This window comes from Equus asinus, chromosome 20 (genome assembly GCF_041296235.1).
Source record: "Equus asinus isolate D_3611 breed Donkey chromosome 20, EquAss-T2T_v2, whole genome shotgun sequence".
NCBI classification, from domain to species: domain Eukaryota; kingdom Metazoa; phylum Chordata; class Mammalia; order Perissodactyla; family Equidae; genus Equus; species Equus asinus.
This window is the reverse complement of record NC_091809.1, coordinates 32,741,839-32,763,294: the sequence shown is the minus strand read 5'-3', so window position 1 is coordinate 32,763,294 and position 21,456 is coordinate 32,741,839.

Here is a 21,456-nt window from a genome sequence, read left to right as displayed (position 1 = left end):
GGAGTCACGGGAGGAAAAGGGTACATCCCATAGGGAATGTTTGGCAACCTAAGATTATTTGTAATCTCTTGCATATAGGAACTACAGACCCCACTGTCAACTTCGGGAAGGTGGCAGCCAGGCCTGGAGATTGCTGTGCAGCACAAGAAGAGGCAGGTGTTTTGACATGTTAATGATATTCTCCTGCCACGAGCTGCTTCAGTGTGCCTCTGGGCTGGTTCACATCACTGGTGATTAAGGAAACAAACACATGGGCTTGTAATAAACAGTGTTTGTGAGTGCTGCCGCCGCAGAGTATTAAAAAAGCCCTGTAGGTGAGGAACAAGGTTTAAGGGAAAATCTAACTTTATCTTTCACTGAAGGTCTACAGAAGAAGTTTGAGGCCTGCAGAAGTGGGACACTATTGTGACAATGACTCTGCATTGCAACCTCCTTCGAAAAAACGTTTCCGGTCTTAACTGAGAAGTGTTAACGTATAAATTGCAAGTATCTCCAACAGAGCTTGATGGAAGGAGATGTTTTGGGGTGGGAAAGAGGATAGGGTCTTTATGTGTGTCCCGTATCAGGGCTTCTGAAACCATGTTCGTGTAGGGATCCCTCAGGAATCTTGTCAAAATGCAGACTCTGATGCAGTTGGTCTGGGATAGGACGTGAGAGACTGCATTTCTAAAGCTTCTGGGTACTGCCGGTCCTCAGACCACACTTGGAGTAACAAGGCACTTAACCATAAACTTTCAGTAGCTATCTCTGCCTCCGATGTTGAGAGAGTATTGCACCTCTGTGAGAGGCAGGAGGGGCCTGAGTCACTAAAATTCCTTCTTGGACCACTTGTTACATCCCACTGGCTCTGCTCCAGCTGGGAATCCCACTTGACCCATCAGGTACCTTCTCCCCGACCTCCTGGAGACACCTCTCTTGGAAAGACAAACAAACAGTGAATCCTTGGTGGCTTCCATGCAGAGCTTGGTGGGTGAGAGAGCGCACACTTCCCGGGATCTAGCAGGCAAGAACTCTATCTCCACTGGTTGCTTCTTTTCTCATGTTTGGACAATAATGATTAAAGGCCCACATGTTTCCAGCTAAGTGTTGGTGATTGGCTGGCAGGCTTGAAAACACCAGCTTTTCCAGAGGTCGATAAACATTGGGGAAATATTTTTCATGCTGAGCAGGACTACGCAAATTGCCCAGCGTCTGGAACAAATTGCTGTATGGGTACTTGGGCTGCAGAGGAGCAGGCAAGAAAAGGCTGCCATCAGAAAAAGAAACAGAGCTTCCTGACTCCGCTGGCAAGAGGGAGGCACCTGCAGGACCACAGGGATGCTGTGGGGCCTCCATGTTCAGAGGTGGGCACCTGCAGGACCACGGGGATGCTGTGGGGCCTCCGTGTTCAGAGGTGGGCACCTGCAGGACCACGGGGATGCTGTGGGGCCTCCGTGTTCAGAGGTGGGCACCTGCAGGACCACGGGGATGCTGGGGGGCCTCTGTGTTCAGAGATGGGCAGCAGCATTCCACTGGCAGAGCTGAAAGGAGTGGGGGAGCGAGTCCACTCACCAGCAACCTAGAGAATAAGATTTTGCACAAACTGTGGAAAATTGTGGACTCCAGAGTGGGGAGAAGGACTCACTATGGATTAGAGTGTATGGATCACACTGAGGTCCAAGTCCCAGACACAAGTAACATCAAGAGCCTCTGCTTGCCAGGGGCTGTGCTCTGAACCATCTATGCATTACTCCATGAATTCTCACAACAACCCTTTGAAGTAGGTAGGTTCTTGTTTATTCCCATTCTATTGATGAAAAAATCGAGGCCTAGAGAGGTGAAGTGAGTTGCCCAAGAACACCTCCCTGGGAGGTGGAGTCCATGGGGACTGAGGAAACTCAGCAGCATCCTGCAAATACAGCTGTTTGCAGATGGTGAAGAAACAGGTTGGGGTGGCACCAGTAGTCTCTTCCCTTGCACTGTCCTCCTCTTGGTGATGCCAACCTTCCCTCCCTGTGCACTCTCGTGGGGACTTCTGCTGCCCTGCCTCTGGGCACTTCCCTCCCCTCTCCCACCCTGCCATCGCAAGTCTGCCAAGGACTCTTGCCTGCTTCTCTCCCCTTGGTAATACCTCCGCCACCCTCCACCCTCTTACCACTGGAAATCTTCTCATCCGACCTTCATTGCCTCTTGTCTGTATCTTCTGAAATAATCAAGATGACAACTAGCAAGGCTGATACAATTGGTACATGCTGGTCTACTGCTGGGAATGGGCTGGCTCAGGCACCCCTGACTGCACCGTCCTCTTCCCCTGCAAAGGGCACTATGATGCAGGTCACACAATAACTGGCAAAGCCTTAGTCCTGAGTTAATGATACACAACTTCTGCTCCCACCCTGGCTCAACACGTGGCTGGAGATGACACATTCAATGCAGCAACAATAAAGATTCCTGCTCTCAGAACTTAGCACCACTCATCAACGTTTTTACTTTCTCTTGGTCAGTTCCTTCTCCTGACACTCCCCAATTCTTTTAGAATTTTTCTCTAATATTTCATCTCTTCCCATTTCTTGCATTATTTCTTTCCTTCGATTTCTTCTCCTCTACTTAGAAGTATACTCTTCCTCCTGTGGTAGGCTGAAAAAATGACATCCTAAAGATATATTCACTTTCTAATCCCTGGAGCCTGTGAATATTACCTTAAATGGCAAAGAGTGACTATCACCTTATATGGCAAAAGATGCAATTAAGTTAAATATTTTGAAAGGAGGAGCTTATCCTGGATTACCAAGGTAGGTTCTAAATCCAATCTTAAGCAACCTCATAAGAAAGACAGGGGAAGTTTTGAGAAAGATGCACAGAAGAGAAGAAAAACAGAGAGGAACATTTGTTTTAGTCAGAGTTCTCCCAAGAAACGGAACTAATAGGAGATATATATATATATATATATATCCTATACATATAGGAGAGATTCATTATGAGGAATTGGCTCCCATGATTATGGAGGCAGAGAAGTCCCACACAATCTGCTGTGTGCAAACTGGAGACCAGGAAAGCTGGTGGTATAGTTCCAGTCCAAGTCCAAGGCCTGAGGACCAGAAGAGAGGACCGGGTAAGTCTCAGTGTGAGGGCGGAAGAAGACCAGTGTCCTAGCTCAGGTAGTCCGGCAGTGAGAGTCAATTTTCTTTCCCTCTGCCTATTTGTTCTATTCAAGCCCTCACCGGATTGGATGATGCCCACCCACACTGGGGAGGGCAGTCTGTTTTACTCAGTCTTTTGATTCAAATGCTAATCCCACCTGGAAACATCCTTATGGATCCATCCAGAGATAATGTTTAGGCAAATAGCTGGGAACCTGTGAGTCCGTCAAGCTGACACAATACATTAGCCATCACAGCACTGGAATGATGCAGCCTCAAGTCATGGAATGCCAACAGCCCCAGAAACTGAAAGAGGCAAGGAACAGAGCTTTTCTTAGAGCCTTTGGAGAGAGTGTGGCTCTGCGGACACACTGCTTTTGGACTTGTGGCCTCCAGACCCGGGAGAGAATAAATTTCTATTGTTTTAAGTTGCTCAATTTGTGGAAACTGGCCGTGCAGCTCTAGAAAATGAATACACCCCACTGCATGAAAGCATCCTCTCTAAATGCTGTCTCTCCTCAGCAGCTGCTGAATTTCTTTCCTGCCCTTATTATCCCAACTTAATAGTCTACAAGCCTTTTCCACCTCCTCACTCCGTATACTGCTCCTCACTGCCCTGCAACCGGGCTCCCCAGCAGGCTCTGATAAGGTCACCAACAACCTGGATTGTCCAGGCCACTGGCCAGGCCTGCTGCATCCCTGCTTCCTTCCTCTCTGACATCATCACATCTCTTTTTGTCCATCCTTTCCGTGTGGCTGCTCCTTCCTTTTAGGCTTCCTTTCTTCTGCCAATCTTTGAAACACTGGCTGTCACCTGGTTCCCTCCTTGCCCTACCTCTCCTCTCAGTCCGCATGCTCCACTCCCAAGGTTTTAGCTAGAAGTCATTTGGGAGGGTTCTGCTCGTCTTATTCCCAACCTCAATTACTGCTCCTCTTCTGCTCCCAAATCACACAACCTCAGCTAGCTTTACCTCCTCTGGGTTTGACAGAATCAAAAGTAGCAATCACACACAGCCACTAAGCCAAGAAGTGTACTAAATTTATCAGAAGAGGCCATTGACACAGCAGGATTCATACACACGGACTTTAATCAGAGCCCTTGTTGTCAGCTGTCCTTGCTTCCAAACATTCTTTGTCCTGCACTGTGATGGCACAGCCAGAAGGGGGACCAGAAATAGCTTCTCTGCAGCTGGGGTCATGCAGGCCTCAGCCCTTTCACCAGGTAATTCCATGCGAGTTTTTCTTTTTAAACTCATTCAATAGTTCCTGAAGAAATGGGAGGCTGTCATTCAGCAGGAGCCCGGCCTGTCTGCCACTGGCTCATCTGACCACGGGGGACGTTCACTCCTCCAGCTGCTATCGAACAAGAAAGAATCAGCAGCAGGACTTTGAGAGGAACAAGGAAGGGGGTCAGCCGCTGGCTAGCGGAGCTGGAGAGGCGGCCCGCGAGCCTGGAAGCACTTATTCACAGCAGGCTAGGCTGGTGCCTTTACGTCTGCAGAGCCACCGTCCATCAACTCCTAAAGCGGGGAGTCAGAGCCCTTACCCTGATCACACTTACTTAGCCAGAAGCATTTTCCCACTTAAACAGGCTCCTTTCACCACGACAAGCTACCAGCTCTGGTCGGATGACCCCTAAGTGGCCACTCTTCTGAGCTCTGTCTTGCTGTCACACACATGGATATTGTTACTACCTTGGTGTTCCCCACACACCTCAAACTCAGGTTCCAAACTGAATTCATTATCTTTCTCCTCCTATATTTTAATTTTTTTCTAAATTAATTACTTTATCTGTTAGTAACCCCATCCCCTAGTGACCTATGGTGGACACTGGAGAATCACACTTGACGCCTTCCTGCCTTCCCACCGCTTATCCCACCACTCAGCAATTCGTCCCAGTTAGCCTCCTAAATCCTTCCTGCACTTTCCCTCTCCTTCATACAACTCCCTTGAACGAATGGACTTGGACAAGCTCTTGAACTCCTATACTTCATTTTCTCTTCTGCAAAATAGAAGTTTTAACAGTGCCTTCCTAATAGAGTTACTGTGAAAATCACATATGTAATATTTTGAACTTGAGTGGTATCTGGCACATAACAAGCCCTCGATAAATACTGGCTATATTATTATTAGTTAAGTTCTTCATCATCTTCCCTATGTGAGGCCTCTGTGTTAGTGACTATTGGGCTTTCTGCCTTATTTTGTCCTGCTCAAAACTATTCTTTCCAGAGCTACGAGGGTGACTGATGACCTAACCCACAAATCTAAGCACATCATTCCTCTTTTAAAGTCTTCAGTGGTTATCCATTACCTGCAGGATAAGACAAGAGTTTCTCAAGAAGGCAAACGAGCTCCTCTGTAATACGGCTACCATCTAACTCTCTAGCCTTGCCCCTGGCATTTTCTGACTCATACTTTATTTTCTGTCCCTGCTGAACTCTGTGTATAATCACTTCATCCCTGGAGATGGAGGAGGAGGCTCCCTGTGCTCATAGGATTCTTTTTCTCTGAAGCGCCCCGCCCTCATCTTTAACCCACACCTTTCTTCCCACGGCTAACCCTGGTGAACTTAAGACTTAGTTCAAGGGTGGCCCCTGGATGCCCCCACCTTTGTAGACTTTGTAGACCCATGGGCTCCGTACGTACCTAGATCATAGAACTCAACCAACTCCGTCTGTAACTGTGTGTTCTTTGTCTCCTCAGCATGTGGCACAGCACACAGCAAGCGTTCGAGAAGGCCTGCTGAGCTTCACTGTTTTTTCTGTCGTCTAGAGTTTAGGTCCTCTAAATGGGTCCAAGGAAACCACTGCTTTGCAACTTTGGTGAACTGGGGAAGCAGAAGAGCAGGCCTGCACATTTGAGGGTTTCCCTGCTGGCAGAACACAGCGTGGACAGTGGCTCTGGAGCCCTGCAGCCCAGCAGCCCTCGGGGAGAGGCCATGGCCGTGTGAACGTAATGATCAGGAAGCAACTGCTCTGAACACGATCGACACATAATGTCCGAGATCAGTGAAGGCAACAGGGCCAGGTGATGCAGCACAGAAGAGGCCTGTGGGGCCAGTCTTCCGGTCCCAGAAGGCGTGAACTTGAGCAAAGCAGGCAGCAATGCCTCTCCGTTGCTAGGTGGGGTGTGGGGGACTGTGCTCAACTCCTGCCGGGAAGGATAATCAGCCAGAACCAAGGGGAAGGGACTCAGGCAGGATCTCAGTCATCTGAACACGGCACAGCAGGAGTGTGGTCAGGGTAGACTTTAACAGTGGTGATGAGGATTCCCAGGGCCACTGGGCACTGTTTCCCAGGAGGGAGTGGCAGCCGGAAGCCACCTGCGGAGTAGGGTCATCAGGCAGCTGGCCTGGGCATCGGGGTCCTGGTTTGGGGAAGGTAGCTAATTCCAACTGCACTGGATGCTGCTGGCTCTGCTGATGTGCCTTGGTTTCTCATTCTTTGACGCAGCATCATCTCGGTGATAGGACGCAGCGTCGTTTTAAAAGTCGCTTTCAGGGAAAACGAGATACACTCCCACATGGAGTGAGCACACGGGAATGTGAAAGGTGCCCTGATTTCGGAAATATTCAAATGGAGAAGGACGGATTCGTCTTCCACCGAGAGGAATACAGTTGTTATTAGCTCTGTGAGGAGCGGCTCAGGAAGTGGGGCAGGACGAGTCCCACAGGTGGGCATCCCGGCAGATGAAGCAGAGGCAGGCAGCCCCCAGAAAACTGTGAGCCTGTGACTCAGCGGGTCTTACCTAAGTGGGGGCGAGTGGAGGAATGCAAAGGAGCCACTCCTGCCTCCTGGACGCTCCTCTATCCCTGCTCTGCTCCATTCTGAAGAATTTCTCGTCAGGCTGCCAGGCCCCAGAGGGCTTCTGCTCCGCCTCCCCCCCCCACCCCCCGCCTCCGATGCTCCGTGGCTTTGATGTTTTCCAGGATTTCCTAAGGAGATCCCATTCTTCTCAGGAGCCTGTCCAAGGGCTTCTTCGTGCCCTTCTCTGTCAGGGAAACGCATCCCTGTATCCCTTGGACGGGGTGTAAATTTGGTTCTCTCCTCTGAGGAGTGGCAGAGCAGCTGTCTGTCCCTGTTTGGGGGTGTTTTTATGCTGCTGCTTCGTCTTTTCCTGGGTTTGCTGCCCCACATGACAGGTATTCTATGAAAGCCCTCTTCACCCCTGTACACTGGCAGGGAAGCAATTTATCAGTGCATTTTTTAAAAATCCTCATTAAGGCAAATTAAGGCAGGAAGGCTGGCAACAGAAGGTTTTTGAAAAAAACAGTGTTCATGAAATATTTATTAAAACAGCCATTGCAATAAATATTTGAAAACCAGTTATTACGGTTAAATCATATCAGTGTCAAGCATACGTTATACACCGTCTGTTCTGCTAATTGAGTGTCGGGGTCGGACGCTCCGTCTCCCGGCAGGTCAGCAGGCGCGGCGTGTCCCTGCGCTCTGCCGGCTTCCTGGAGGTCTCCATCAAAGACGGTCCAGAATCGAGATCCTCCCGAGACCGAGGAGCTCCAGGGACGCGCGGGCCTCCAGCGGCTTCTTGTCCAGCTGTGCAGAGAGATGGGCGATTGGAGCAGCAGGGAACGTGGCAAAATCAGCATCAGGAGGGAATCACGGGATCCCTGAGACAGAGAACTGGATCTGCCAGCATTTAAGATTTCTTTGGAGAGGAGATTAGTGAACTCAGAATTATTGAATTCTAAGAAATATCAGAGATCACATGGCGTAAACCCTGAGCTTAGCCCAGCGTGATCTTCACTGCACCACACCTATTGTTTCTATTTGCTTTCCCTTCCTGGTGAACGTAATGTGTCCATGTGCAACCGCAGCCCGTCACAGCGCCTGTAAATCTTGCGTCTGCCCCACGACACGCACCGGGTGTAGGGCCCAGCAGGCGCCCGCCTACACAGCCGCGATGCCCGCTCCTCCGCTCAGCCCGTCCGCTGTCTGTCTGCCCGTACCTTCGCCCGCCGTTGTCCTTGCACGTGTTCTCTCATTTCCATCTTAGCTCTTGGTTACCTGTTTATTAGTCTTTTTCTTTAATGCAAAGAAACTGTGAAGAAGAAAATATGAACAATCCATAAAGTCATCACCCAGAACAAATGTTGCCATTTGACCCTGCTCTTTGGGTTTTATTGGTGTCGCCGGCGGCTTCCTGTGTTCTGACCCCTGTCCCATGTGCTCTCCTCTCTGCAGGCACGTTGATCCTCTATAGTTCTTTGTCCTCTCTGAGCTTCTTCTGGCGATGAGGCTGTTGTATATGCTGTTCCCTTGACTTGGAATGCTTTTCCCTCCATCTTTGCAATCAGCTCCTTTCTCTTCCTTCTGTCCTCTACTCTGGTGCCACTCCTAGGGTTGTATACCTATGACGGGCTTCCATGGCTCCTCCTCCCTGTTCTCATAGACCGTCACAGCTGTCGTTTTACATTTGTTTGTGGGACCATTAGATCAATGTCTGCTTTCCAACTTACAGTAAGATCCGTGAACAGAAGGATCCTGTTTTACCCCCTCTTGGAACTGTCGCACCCAGCACAGAGCCTGACACATAGCAGGTGCTGAATAAATATTTGTTGAGCAAGTCAATTAAGGAGAGAATGAACAGGTGGATCGCCCCATAACTATGTTCCCTCTAGACATTTAGCATAAACTCATACATTCTGATATTGTATAAACACATATTTATATATAAGCACATTTATGAACCTCTATACATGATGCTATTTGTTTAATACACAAAAGCAAACAATAGGCATGTTCCTGTATTATCATTCTTATTAAGACAGGACTCAGAGGCTGAGAGAGGTAGGTAATTTGTTTAGGGCCACGTAGCTAGTGAAGGGTGGGTTCCAGGCTTGTTGACTTCTGATTTCATGCTCTCTCCGCTATATCTTGCAGCTTCCTCTAAAGTTTAACTTCTTTGTGACGTGTTCCAGTGCGTAAGCCGTAATGACTGTATGAACACAGAGACGAGTTTTCTTGGTGCTCTCACTTCCTCCCATCACCCCTCGCTCACTTCTTATGACCGCCACCCAAGATGCCTTACCTCTGGGTCTAAGGTGGGTTCCTTGCATCAGTAAGAACACAAGCAAAAGGTAATGGTGGAAATTGGACCTGGGAAGTGGAGCACTGAGGTGCTTTGTCCTGTTGAAAGCAAACAGGGTTCCAAGAAAGCTGGGAAGCAGGGCCTTCACTTAAACGAATTCGGGTTTCTGAGACCCTAACAGTTCCGCAGCCTGCAAAGAAGCTATCGTAATGTACCAGCGAATGTAATAATAATAAAGCTGTTCAACCCCGATGAGGGGGCAAAGCCAATTATTATTTTTCAATACAATATAAACTGAATGATTTGCCAATGGGGTAAGATAATTATCCCATGAGCTTTCCTGAAAGAATAGAATAAATGTTCATTCTATAAACTACACTCTCATGCAAAGAAAAGCAAGAAAATAAATCTTAATGTCAGGATAATAACAGATACAGTAAAATCGATATTGATTATTTGGAGAAAAAGGCAGTAAAAATGTTAAGTTCTACGGCTAAAATTACACTAAAAAGCTGGAGTTTAAACACAGAGTATGGCTCAGGAATGCATATAAAGCATTTTCTGAGCACTGGTACAGATATTTTATCTCTAGTGTCATCACGCTCTGCTTTATGGGAGGACGAGTCTGTGTGTCTAGGGTCCTCAGGAGTGGAAGGCGGGAGATAGTCCTCGTGTTTTCTATTAATTGGGACTTTGCAGGGTCCATAAATCTCTTACCTTTGTTTTGGGCCCTGTCATATTTCTCCATGGCTGTGGGAGAACAATGGAGATATATGTGTCCTTCCACATTGATATAAGTGAAAAGAAGAAACAAAGAGCGGAACCAGCCAGGAAAAAGAGTAAACTCAGCTACTCCGTAGTCTGACGTATAGTATCGGGAGAGGCACTCCATCAGCTGCTGCTTCTCTGGAGTGGCGGTCTGTCTGCAGCTCACATGGGGACCATTTCGCCATGGAAGCTCGCCGGTCTACAGAGAAAGGAAACTGAAGACCAAGCAGAGGTAAAATGCAAGATAATTTAGTTTGTTTTGAAAGAGAAAGTGGCCTCAAGTAGATTAAGCATATCCATCTGGACAGGAGAAAACGCGCTCCAGGTCAGTAGGAGGGAACCGTGTTTCCTAAGACGTGCATTCTAGTCTGTGTTTTCTTTATGGTGCAGTTGAGGGAAGGGGATCAGGAGGAGGGAGAGGAAGGAGAAAGGGTACAAACAGCACACCTGCAGGGTAGGACAGAAGGAACTAGAAGGAAAAGGGAGGGGAGATGCCTCAATAGTGGGAGAGACGAGTCCTGCCCCTCTTCTAACTGGCTTTGTAACCCGAGGCAGCCTATCACACTGGCTCTCTGGCCCCAGCATCCTCTTCTCCAAAGTAAGGAGAGAGCGATGACGAGATGACACCTGAGGACTCCTCCACCCCAAGGCCCTGGAGGCTGCCACGCCCTGACCCACGGCCTGTTCTCCCCCGGCCTCTGTACCTCAGTGATGCTCTCCGTTATCAAACCCATTTTTACAGTTGTAAATTCAGTTTCTATCGCAATATTATATGCATATGGTGATAAACCAAAGTACAGAGTGGCTGATGATACAAGTAAACCGTCCCTGGCCCTACTCCCATCACCCCCTATTCCCAGTCCTTTGTTAGCCCTTTCTGGGCTGTGACTCTGAGCCTTGACTGCACATTCCAATCACCTGGGGACTTAAGAAGATTTCAGAGCTCCAGCTCACCCCACAGGAACAATCGCAGAATCTCTGGGCTGGGACCCGGACTGCAGGATTCTTAAAGGTCCCCAGGGGATTGTGACGTGGAGCCAAGGTTGAGACTCTCTTCTAATGTAGGGCCTCATAGTGACCTAGGAAGTAAGTTTAAAACTCGACTTCTTGATTTATCAATTTTAGTCAATATTAATTTATTATTAATTCAATATTATGAATGGTGAGGATTTAGTTTATCAGTGATTCCTTCTCACATACACACATTTCCTCTCCATATTTGAAATTTTTACTCTTGTTTTTAAAATTATCCTATTTGGTTACATTTAACATATATATACTTAAATATACTTAGCTCCTTATTTTTGCAGCCTCAACTTTCAACAGTATCTGTGGGATGCTCTCTGGTTGAGATGAGGATATTAACGCCTTAAATCTTTAGCCTTCCTTTTCTTTCTCTTCTATGTCATGTTCCTTTTCTCTCACACTGACTGACAAAGCTGATAAATCACTTCCTTTCTGGTCTGCAACACAAACAAGGCTTCTGTTTTTTGTCCACGGGTTTTCTTTAAAAGTTGAAAACTAATAAATGGCATTTACGTTATTGTGACCATGAAAAGTATTATTCAGTCTCTGGCGAAGGAGCGGCCTGGGATTACATTTCCTTCTCTATGGGAGTCCCCTCCAGGAGACGGCTTCTAGATTCAAAGTCAAGTAGATTCTTTTTTCTCACACCCTGTCATTTGCTTAAAAATCATGCCTCAGTTTTTACGTTGCTTCTCATACAATATTTTTTCATGAGGAATTAATTGCCTTTCTCTTATACCATTGCCTTTGTTGTGCCTTCAGTTATTTTTCGAGCTCTCACTCACACCACCCATCCTCCTAAGTGCCCATTTTCCGCTGCTCGCTTCCATTCTGGAGCTCCATCCTCCTCCTGCCGGCTCTGTGGGTGACTGTTTAGGCTTCGCACACAGCAGCTGTTGTGAAACGTCCTCTGCTGCTGTCTCAGATGAAGTCCTCTGTTGCTTGGATCACACATTTTCCTTCTCTGGGGTTACGGAGTACATTCTAAAGCAATTTCTTGTCAAAGGTGGTTCAGAAGTAAAGTTTTTAAGCCCTTACATTTAAAAAGTGACTTTATTTTACCCTTACAATTGATGAATCTTCTCTTTGTCAATGATGATGCGTCTTGATGTAGGTCTTTTTCTTTTAATCTAAGAACTCATGTCCTTCGGCTCTGAAAATTCTCATCTATTGTTTCATTGATAATTTTTTCCTTCCATCTTCTCTTCCTAGGGCTCACAATAGTTGGATGTTAGCTCTTTTGAATTATTCCTCTTTAGCTGTTAGTTTTCCCTCATAATTTCTTTGTCCTTGACTTTTTGCTTTATATTTGAGAGATTTTCTTAATTTTGTTTTCTAGTTATAGCACTTAAAATGTGTCAGTCGTATTTTTAATATTTACAAGTTCATTCTTATGCTACAATTATTCTTTTTTGTCATATTGGAGAAAGTATCTTCTTTCGGTATTTTTTTATGCTTTTTGGTGAGGAAGATTGGCCCTGAGCTAACATCTGTTGCCAATCTTCCTCTTTTTGTTTTTCTTCCCAAAGCCCCAGTGCATAGCTGTTTATCCTGGTTGTAGGTCAATCTAGTTCTTCTATGTGGCATGCCATCAGAGCATGGCTTGATGAGCAGTACTGGGTCTGTGCCCAGGATCCAAACCAGTGAACCCCGGGCCGCCGGAGCAGAGCGCTCAAACCTAACCATTTGGCCACAGGGCTGGCCCCAAAAGTAACTTCTTGAATCTCCCTGAAATGATGATGATGATGGTGATGAAAGTTCTTTTCTGTTTTCAAAATCATATCTTTTTCTTCCAAGGTCGTTTTTTCAGTTTGCTTATCTAAGCCTGTCTCTTTCCTGCTTCTGGTTCTCGTATTCCAAGCAATCCTTGTTCACAGATTAGTACTTAAGAAAGAATAATTTGGAATGCTGACCTTGGGCTCTGGGCAGAACCGTAACAGAGTACCAACGTGCTCAGCTGAAAGCCTTAACTCTCCACGACGGCTCAGCTTCTTTAGTGATCACTTTTTCTCCTTTGTTTTCAGTTTGACTTTTCTTCCCCTCCCTCCCTAGGTCTGCTCATGGCCTGCCCAGAACCTTCTAGGGCTCCATGGGGCAGGCGGATGCTCCTTCTTCTGTCTGCCCCTTGGGGGTGATGGCTTTTTGTACTTGCTTCATTACTCAGTTCTACTTTCTGTCTCCAAGAAATGCATTAGAATGTCTGTTTGTTAGCGACACCCCTCTTCTCGTAGCTATTACCTATTATTTTATTCCTTTTTACATTTCTCTACCTATGTTTCAGTTGTTTCTTAGAAGGAACCAGGGTCACGTGGGTGTGCACTTAGTCCACCCTTCTAACCCTAGAAGAGGACTTTAAGATGTCAAGTTATTGCTAGATGAAAGGTCCTGAGCTCCAGCTTATCCTTGAGTTTTCCGGATTTCTGTTCTGGATAGGACAGCTATCTGAGAAAGAAGACATTTTCTGGACTCAATTGTCAGAGATCCCAAAGCAAGAGGAAACCCAGTCAAGGACTATCTGTTCCTCTCCTCTGTAACGGGTGCCCACTGGTCATGACACCACAGTCCCAGAGAACCGATGGAATCAGACGGAATATCTCAGATTATCTGGTAATAGCTTCTCATTTTAGGAATGAGGAAGTGGCAGCTCAGAGAAACTACCTGACCTCCCCAAATCACCCAGCCCGTGAACCTAAATCGCCTCACTCTTATTCCGTTGTTCTGTCCACTACACTACTCTTAATTCTGATTAAACTGGTGTTGACTAAAATATAATTCAAATCTTTTAACTGGTGGTTAGAAGGCCGTATCTGAGTAGGAACAGCTCAAGAAACACAAATGTGATTATATCAGAGAACCACAGTGCCTAATGACAACTTTAAAATAAAACTCAAACCAGGGCCAGCCCAGTGGAGTAGTGGTTAAGTTTGTACTCTCTGCTTTGGCAGCCCGGGGTTCACGGGTTCAGATCCCGGGCACAGACCTACATACCGCCCATCAAGGCGTGCTGCAGTGGCATCCCACATATAAAATAGAGGACGATTGGCACAGATGTTAGCTGAGGGCCGATCTTCCTCATCAAAAAAAGATAAAATAAGAAATAAAACTCAAACTTTTTTGGTATGTTTCTGTGGGGACCACATGGTGGACTGAAGATGTCAGTGTGAAGGATTTCTCCTGGTTTTACCATGGCAGTTTTGGGCCCTGCCCCTGCAGAGTCAAGGTCAGCAGTGGCCTCACCAGAGCAAAGCAGTGTGGTCCAGAGATCCAGGCTGTGACCAGGGGGGCGCAGTGCCCAGAAGATAGCCAAAGGAGGCACCTCCGAGGCTGGTGGCTCATACCATCATACCAGAGCAGAGACCACGGGTCCCAGGTCTCCCAAGAGGTTTTCTCTAAAGGAAAGTGAATTCATTGTATTTACAAAGCAAAACATCTGAGTCGGCTGGAGACTACATTTTTTTAAGTCAAAAAAAAAAAAAAAAAGAAGAAGATAATGAAGCCCAGCCCAGGCCCAGCTCACATAAAAGCTGATGTAAAACAGATTTACAGCAGCACACTGCCGTGCTTTTATGTGAGGCTGAGCTTCAGAGGGGCACATCCATCTCCGAAGAAGCCAAAGTGAGTGAGATTTAAAAGGCAGCCTTTCTTTGTTCCATAATAGGTTGGACACTTCAGAGTAAAAAGAATCAAAAGGTGTTAAGCATGATATTTATAACGGCAACATTGCACACCTATTTTGGTAATAGGCTTTAAGTACTTAAGACACAGAATCATCTTATATTTCATGTGCTAGGCTGTGTCTCTCCTTTGTAAATTTGTCACATAGGAGTGATGTCAACACAGACTGAAAATAAATGGTTGTTAAACCTGTGAGCTGATGTCCAGGGCCTTAGTTAGCTGCGTATTCTAAAGGTCTTAAATTCCAGGGCTGATTCAGACAGCGTGTAAATGGACCGTTTCACAGGAGAGAGGAGCTTATCTACATAATGTGAAAACCTGGGGTAATAATTGCAAAGTTTATTTAGCCTTCCAGAAGTTTAGTCTATATATCACGAAATATTCAGAAACTGGATACATCTAAAGAGTTTCCCCCTCTCTATTTTTAGTTAATCATGTCAACAGAGTTAGAAACACCTGTGATGGTTTTTGCAGGGAGGTCATTGCATTATAAGTGGCAAAGGTGTCCAACACCTTTGGACACTTCAGTTTTCTTCTAGGTGACTGGGAGAGGAGAGGAGAGGCTGTTGGGTGCAGCAAGGGACCCGAGAAGTTTTTCCTAGCACGATGAAACAAGAGGAGAGGCTCCAGCGCTGCACCAATGTCGCGAAAGAAGCCAAGGAACATCCCCATCCCTGTCTCCCTGAGGAACTGCTGCAGAAACGAAAGGTGTGCTGTGCTGGAGGAGGTGAGAACGTGTTTCAGAGTCAGATAAGGGCACCTGAGCTTTGTAGAGAAAGTTGAAATGAGAACAATGTCTTTGTCCATATTGAGTGCAAAACAATTAGGTGAGACAGCAGAGAAGATAGAAGAAGACATCCAGGGAGGAAAAGTTGATTAATTTCCCCCATCTGGTGTGAAAAGTTCAGAACTGAAAAGCCAAGAGTGCATGAATAACTAGGTAATAATGCATTTCACTGTCATGATGGCTCCCGTAATTCATTCCTCCCCCTCCTACCCCTTGCTCCTGTCTTAGGTTTATAATATTAATGTACATTTTTTTGGTATCTCTTTGGATCCCAAAGTTTTTTTTATGAACTCCCTGCAAGGGTCAGTGGCAAGTTCCCACTGTTAGAAAGAGAATAAGAACCTAACACAGATTATAGAACCAGGCTTTCCTGGGTCTATGCTGTCTCACTGACCCCGCAGATCAACCTAAGAGAACCAAGGTAATCTTGAGGGCCTTCGTGGTCTCTTCACACCCAAAGAGGGAAATGGAGCTAATATTTTCTTCCTTTTTCTGTGAGAATCTTCAGTGCACCAAGCATTGTGTTTTCAACCAGAAACTACAAACATATGTTAATAAATATATGTATACTTAAAGTTTTTGCATAAGTTTCATGCTTTCTTCCTTCCTTGTGAGCTCTTGGATCCAATAACAGCAGCAGTGAGTGAAAGAACAATGTATGCATCTAGATGCAGTCACATCCTCTTTTTCTGGAAGATTTCTGAGTAGACAAGAGAGCTGTTAGCCTACCAATTTATGTGCATTTCTCTCCAGGGTGAACTAAGACCAGATGTTCATAACACCAAACTAAGTAGCATTGAGAATTATCTGGATTTTGTTCAGTGGGGACAACCCTGGACCTGAATTTCTCACCCGAGTCCCCCTAAGGGCTCACCCGCATCAGTTAGTGACTCATCTGTCTTTTGCTCTGGGCTGCATAGATGACCTCCTGCTTAGGTCATCCTCCCCCAGTCTCCTGAAGGCTCCATGTACACTCTCTGCAGTGTAAACGACAGGGGGAATTTCATTAGAGTGAGAGAATTTAATTATCCAGTTTTAGAATTGAGCAAGGATGCAAGGCTAACAGCTCAACACTCGCCAGAAGCCCCCAGGGACCATCTTCTCTGAAGATGAGCGTGTGCGGTGTGTTCAGAGCCTGGATTTTCAGGCTGCTTCTACAGACCTACAGAGACTCGGCCCCATTCCCCACTGCCAAGCTCACTTCAAACCCTGCTGGGTACTGAGCCCAGATCCTAGGCAGAGAATCCCAATCATTAGAACTCACCAAAGTTTTGTTTTGATCATGTTTCCATTTATCTTGTTTTTGTCACTTACTCTTTTATTTCCAGTTCTATATATGACCAGGTCATATATTGCCTTCTTCAATCACTGAGTTCTCTTTCTCTTTGAGTTATTTTTACAGTAGGATTAGCTACTTTGAGGGGGGAATAGAATCGTTTCTGTTCTGCCCCTATTTGAACTTACTTTTCGCCTCCGCACCTCCCACTGAAGCAGTGGGGTGATGCGTGGCATTTGACACTCAGGAACCCACCTCAGTCCTTCAGTCGGACGGGAGCTGCTATTGGCCCAGCCATGGTGCCACCTTGAAAAGCCTCTCCTGCCAACTTCCTTGATGACGTTTTCGGGCTTGTGCAGATGGAATAATACATGATATGTAGGCGCAAGGCATGTAAATGCGAGCACGCTTATTCAGAGCTTCTCCTTTTACTCACTTCTCCCTGACATTCACTTTGGTTCACCTTAGTGCAACCTCTGGGTCTTTCCAGGACAAAGGGGAAAGAAAGAGCCTTGAAGTATGCCAGAGTCCCTTTTGAAAATATCTTCTTCCCCCTTCTGACAGTTGAAATAACTCTTAACTTTATAGCTCAAAGCCCTCAACTCTCTCCTGAGCTCCAGATTGGTCTAAGTTCCTAATTGACATATCCACTTAGGGGTCTACAGGCAAATGTACACATTGAATGTATCCCAGCATCTTTCTTTTCCTCACCAATCTACTCCTTCCCCAGTCTTTATCTTATTAGATAGCACCACCATTGATTTAGTTGCTCCAGCAACTACTTTTAATGACTTCAGTGAGGATGTCTCCTTGCTGCCTCTCTTTTCTTAATTGCATCACCCCAAACATGAACTCTAACAGCAAGTCCTATCAACTGCTTCTCAAAAATATATCCCAAATCTGTCTTCTCTTCATCTCTACTTCTCCCACTCTAGTCTCAGCTACCATAAACTTTCATTGGACTTCTGCAGGAGCCGCTCATCTTTCTCTTGCTCTCTCATCTATCTATCAATCGTTTATCCTTATTTAAAATAAGGAATAAAAGAACATTCTCTCCTGGTTTAATAAAGCATAAAAGTACATACAGTAAAAAGTGCACCTCATAATACTGTACCACATCTATTCTGTCTTCTATAACAAATATTAAAAATACACACAAAAATTATAACTTTTAGGCCAAATCATATGCGATTGCAAGTTTTTGATAATTTTTTACTTCCAAAAATGACAATTGAATATGCTTTGATCTATTAGTTTCTCGTAATCCTTTTTAGATATTTTGCAGTGTATATACATGCAAATAAAACCAAGTATAATTTGTGCCCCCTCCCCCATTTTACGCAATAAGCGGCATCCTTTACAGTCTGGTTTCTACCAACTTCTTTTTCATTTAATAACATATCTTGGACATACTTGGTTAACATTAAGTAAAGAGTGTCTTTATTTTTTAAAAAAAACAACTGTTGAGCAGTCGCGTTATATGGATAGACTGTTATCAATTTCCTTTCTCTGCTATTGATGGAAATTCAGGCTGTTTCCAATATTTTGTCATTACACATGCTGCAACAAATGACCTGGTCCACACATTGCTTCATAAGCACTAAACTCTTAGCTGAGCTCGTTTCTGTCACTCTGCCCTCCCTCTAATCCATTCTCTAGCAACCAAGGTGATCTTTTTAAAACGAAATTCAAACTATGCTATCCTATGCTTAAGATCCTCCAATAACTTACCGTCACATTCAAAATAAAAACCCCAGTGTCTTGGCAGGCCTACATGGCCCCTCGTCATTCAGCTTCTGCCCATCTCTGTCCTCATCCTGTGCCCCTCTCCCCCATCTCACCGAACTCCAGCTTCTTTGTGTTCCCCAAACATGCCAAGGTGATTCTACATGGTGGGGGCCTTTGCACTAATTGCCTAGAATATTCTCTCCTGGATCTTCATATTGCTGGCTCCTTGCCATTCAGGTTTTAGTTTAAATGCAGTGGCGTGATGGTAAATGTTTAACAGCCAGCTCTCTGGAGAAAAGAAGACATGATTTGTAGTATTTGCCAATTTGTATAAATATTCTTCCATGACCTACTTAAAGCTACCAATGTAATGTCAAACAGCTTGCAGAATTTGGGAAATCTTAGCAATCTGTTCTTCTGAATGGTAGCTGGCTCCAGCATAACAGTGCTTTAAATATTGCTTTTCCTGAACATTTAATTTAAAGTAGGCCCCAATCACTACTAAATCTATTTCTTTTATTTTTCACATTAACCATATCACTATCAACCTAATCTTTTCTTGTTCATTTGCTTCTTTGACTATTCCTGCCCCTCCTCCCATCACACACACACACACACATACACACATGAAGCTAAGCTCTAGGAAAGCAGAGACGTTGTCTGCCTTTCTCAAGGCTTCTATTTCCTGTGCTTAGATTGGTACATAGAAAATAACATGTACTCAGAAAATGTTTGTAGAACAAACATGTGAATGAATGGATTTCAATCACTCATTAATTCCCTAGCCTAATTTTGACTCTAAACATTTAAACATTGTTCTTTCTAGTTTCTGCCTGAATGTGTTCTAAGAATTTGATGTGACTCTCATAAGACCAGTCACACTTAAATTTTCTTAGGATGTGGTTACTGTTTCTTTGATTGCTTAGATTGCAAACCTCTTTGTACTCTGACTCCCTGTGACCTGTCCAGCCTCACTCTCTGCTGTGCTCCACGATGCCCTCTGCTCGGTTTGCCACCTTGACTCAGTTACCACCTCCCACTAAGAGCCATATTGGCTCCCATTTCTGTGCCTTTGCGTATAATATTCACCTTCTCCTATTTGAACATTTCCTCCTTCTCTTTTCTAATATCAATTCTTTATGGTCTAATTCAAATCCTATTTCCTTCTTGAAGACTTCTCCTTGCTCTTCAACCATGCAGATATTTCCCTTTCTGAACTTCTATTGTATCTACAGTCAAGAAAATCTCAACTCCGGACCTAAAAACAGAAGGTTCATCATAAATATGGACTGTATACTCTGGCGATATTAATGAATTAATGAATTTTCTTAGGGGTTACAGAGAATGTCTTTATTTTTGGGAGATACGTGTGTGACGTGTTTAAGAATTGTTGTAAATAATTGCAAATTATATTTGATATGGGGGAAAGGAAGAGAAAGAGAGACAATGGGGGAAAATGTTAGTAATTGGTGTATCTAGATGAGGAATATGTAGGTATTCATTATTAAATTATTCTTTCGTTATGTCTGTAGGTTTGAGATTTTCAAAATAAAAAGTTGAGAGATAAATGATGCTTGAGAAATACCTATTAGGCTTAAAATATACAGTTTTCTTGACCCTCCCATGAAGATCTATTGATTCTGATCCAACAGGTCTAGGTGTTTAGGTCCAGGTATAGGTAGTTTTACAAAATTCCACACATGATTCCGATGTGCAATGTCTGGTTGAGCTTCCTAGAAGCTGGTGTGAGACCACGTGCTTCCTTGGGGAACAGCTCTCAGGAGAAGAGGAGTCAGGGAAGCAGGATAGGGCAATGGAAGAGAGCCAAGCAAGGATTTGGTCTCAGCTGGGGACTGACTTCAGGTTGATCCCATGGGAAAGCTCTGGAGCACAAGTCACACTGCAACTCATTTCATTTTGAGGCAAGGGGCTGGCCTTTTGTATCCCCGGGCCACTCAGTCGCTGCTGAGCTCTGGTCTAGAAGAGGGGCCGGTGGGGGTGGGAGGTAGTGCCCAGATGAAGGTTTGGCCAAGCGCATTGCTTTGTAGGAGACAGCTACGAGTTATCCTCCAGCACTTTGGGCACAGGAGAACTGTCCAGTGAAGGGTACTTGGGCAGGACACCAGCAGGCTTCGTTGCCTGTGCCCTGAGTGTTAAAAACACAGCTCTGTCGAAGTGGCTTGAATGAGAAATCATTGCTCCTTATTTTGTGTGTCCTATCTCCCCAGTCTGAGGAGAGGGACCATGTCTTCAGTTATTAATGTCTTCTACAGAGGTTAGCACAGTGTTGGGCATGTTATAAACAACCAATAAATTCTTGCTGGCTAATTGACTTGGCCCAGCTCCATATTCTTATAACAGCACCTCCCCAGGCCATAGAAGCAGTTCCCTTGGGGGAGAGGATTTCTTGACGCTGGCATGGTGAGGAGGGTGTAAGGTGAATTGTGTAGAGGGTTAGGCAGTATGGTCTATCACTTGTGCAAGAATTCCGTGGTACAGCTGCCAGCTCCTTCTCATTATCTGCTCTGTATCAAACACCGTATTTAGAGCAGTATATACCATCTTAGATGGGGTCTCCTCAGAAGCAAACTCTGAGAAAAGTATTCAATCACAAGTAGTTTATTTGGGAGGTGACTCCAGGATACGCCCGTAGGAGAGTGGGGACCGAGAAGAGAAGGGGAAGGCAGCCAATATGTGCATACATGGTGCATCATCAAGCAGGTGACCACTGGGGTGCCTGGAGCTGAGCCCCCTGGGAAATGCTGGACCAGGTATGGAACACACACTGCTGCATTTTCAAACCCAAAGGCTAGGGAGCTAAGATACTTACATGCCAATCGCATCAATCATTGCTTGAGGGCTCCTCGTGTGGGACTGGGAGACCTTGATTCGGAAGCTCCTCTTGCCAGCACTTGGTGGGGGCAGAGTAGTCTCTGGCTACAAAAGAAGGCCCTCTGCCAAAGCAATGCCAAAATGCGACACTGGTAAGGGGCAGCCCCTGCAGCACCCACCCAATCTCATTTTATCCA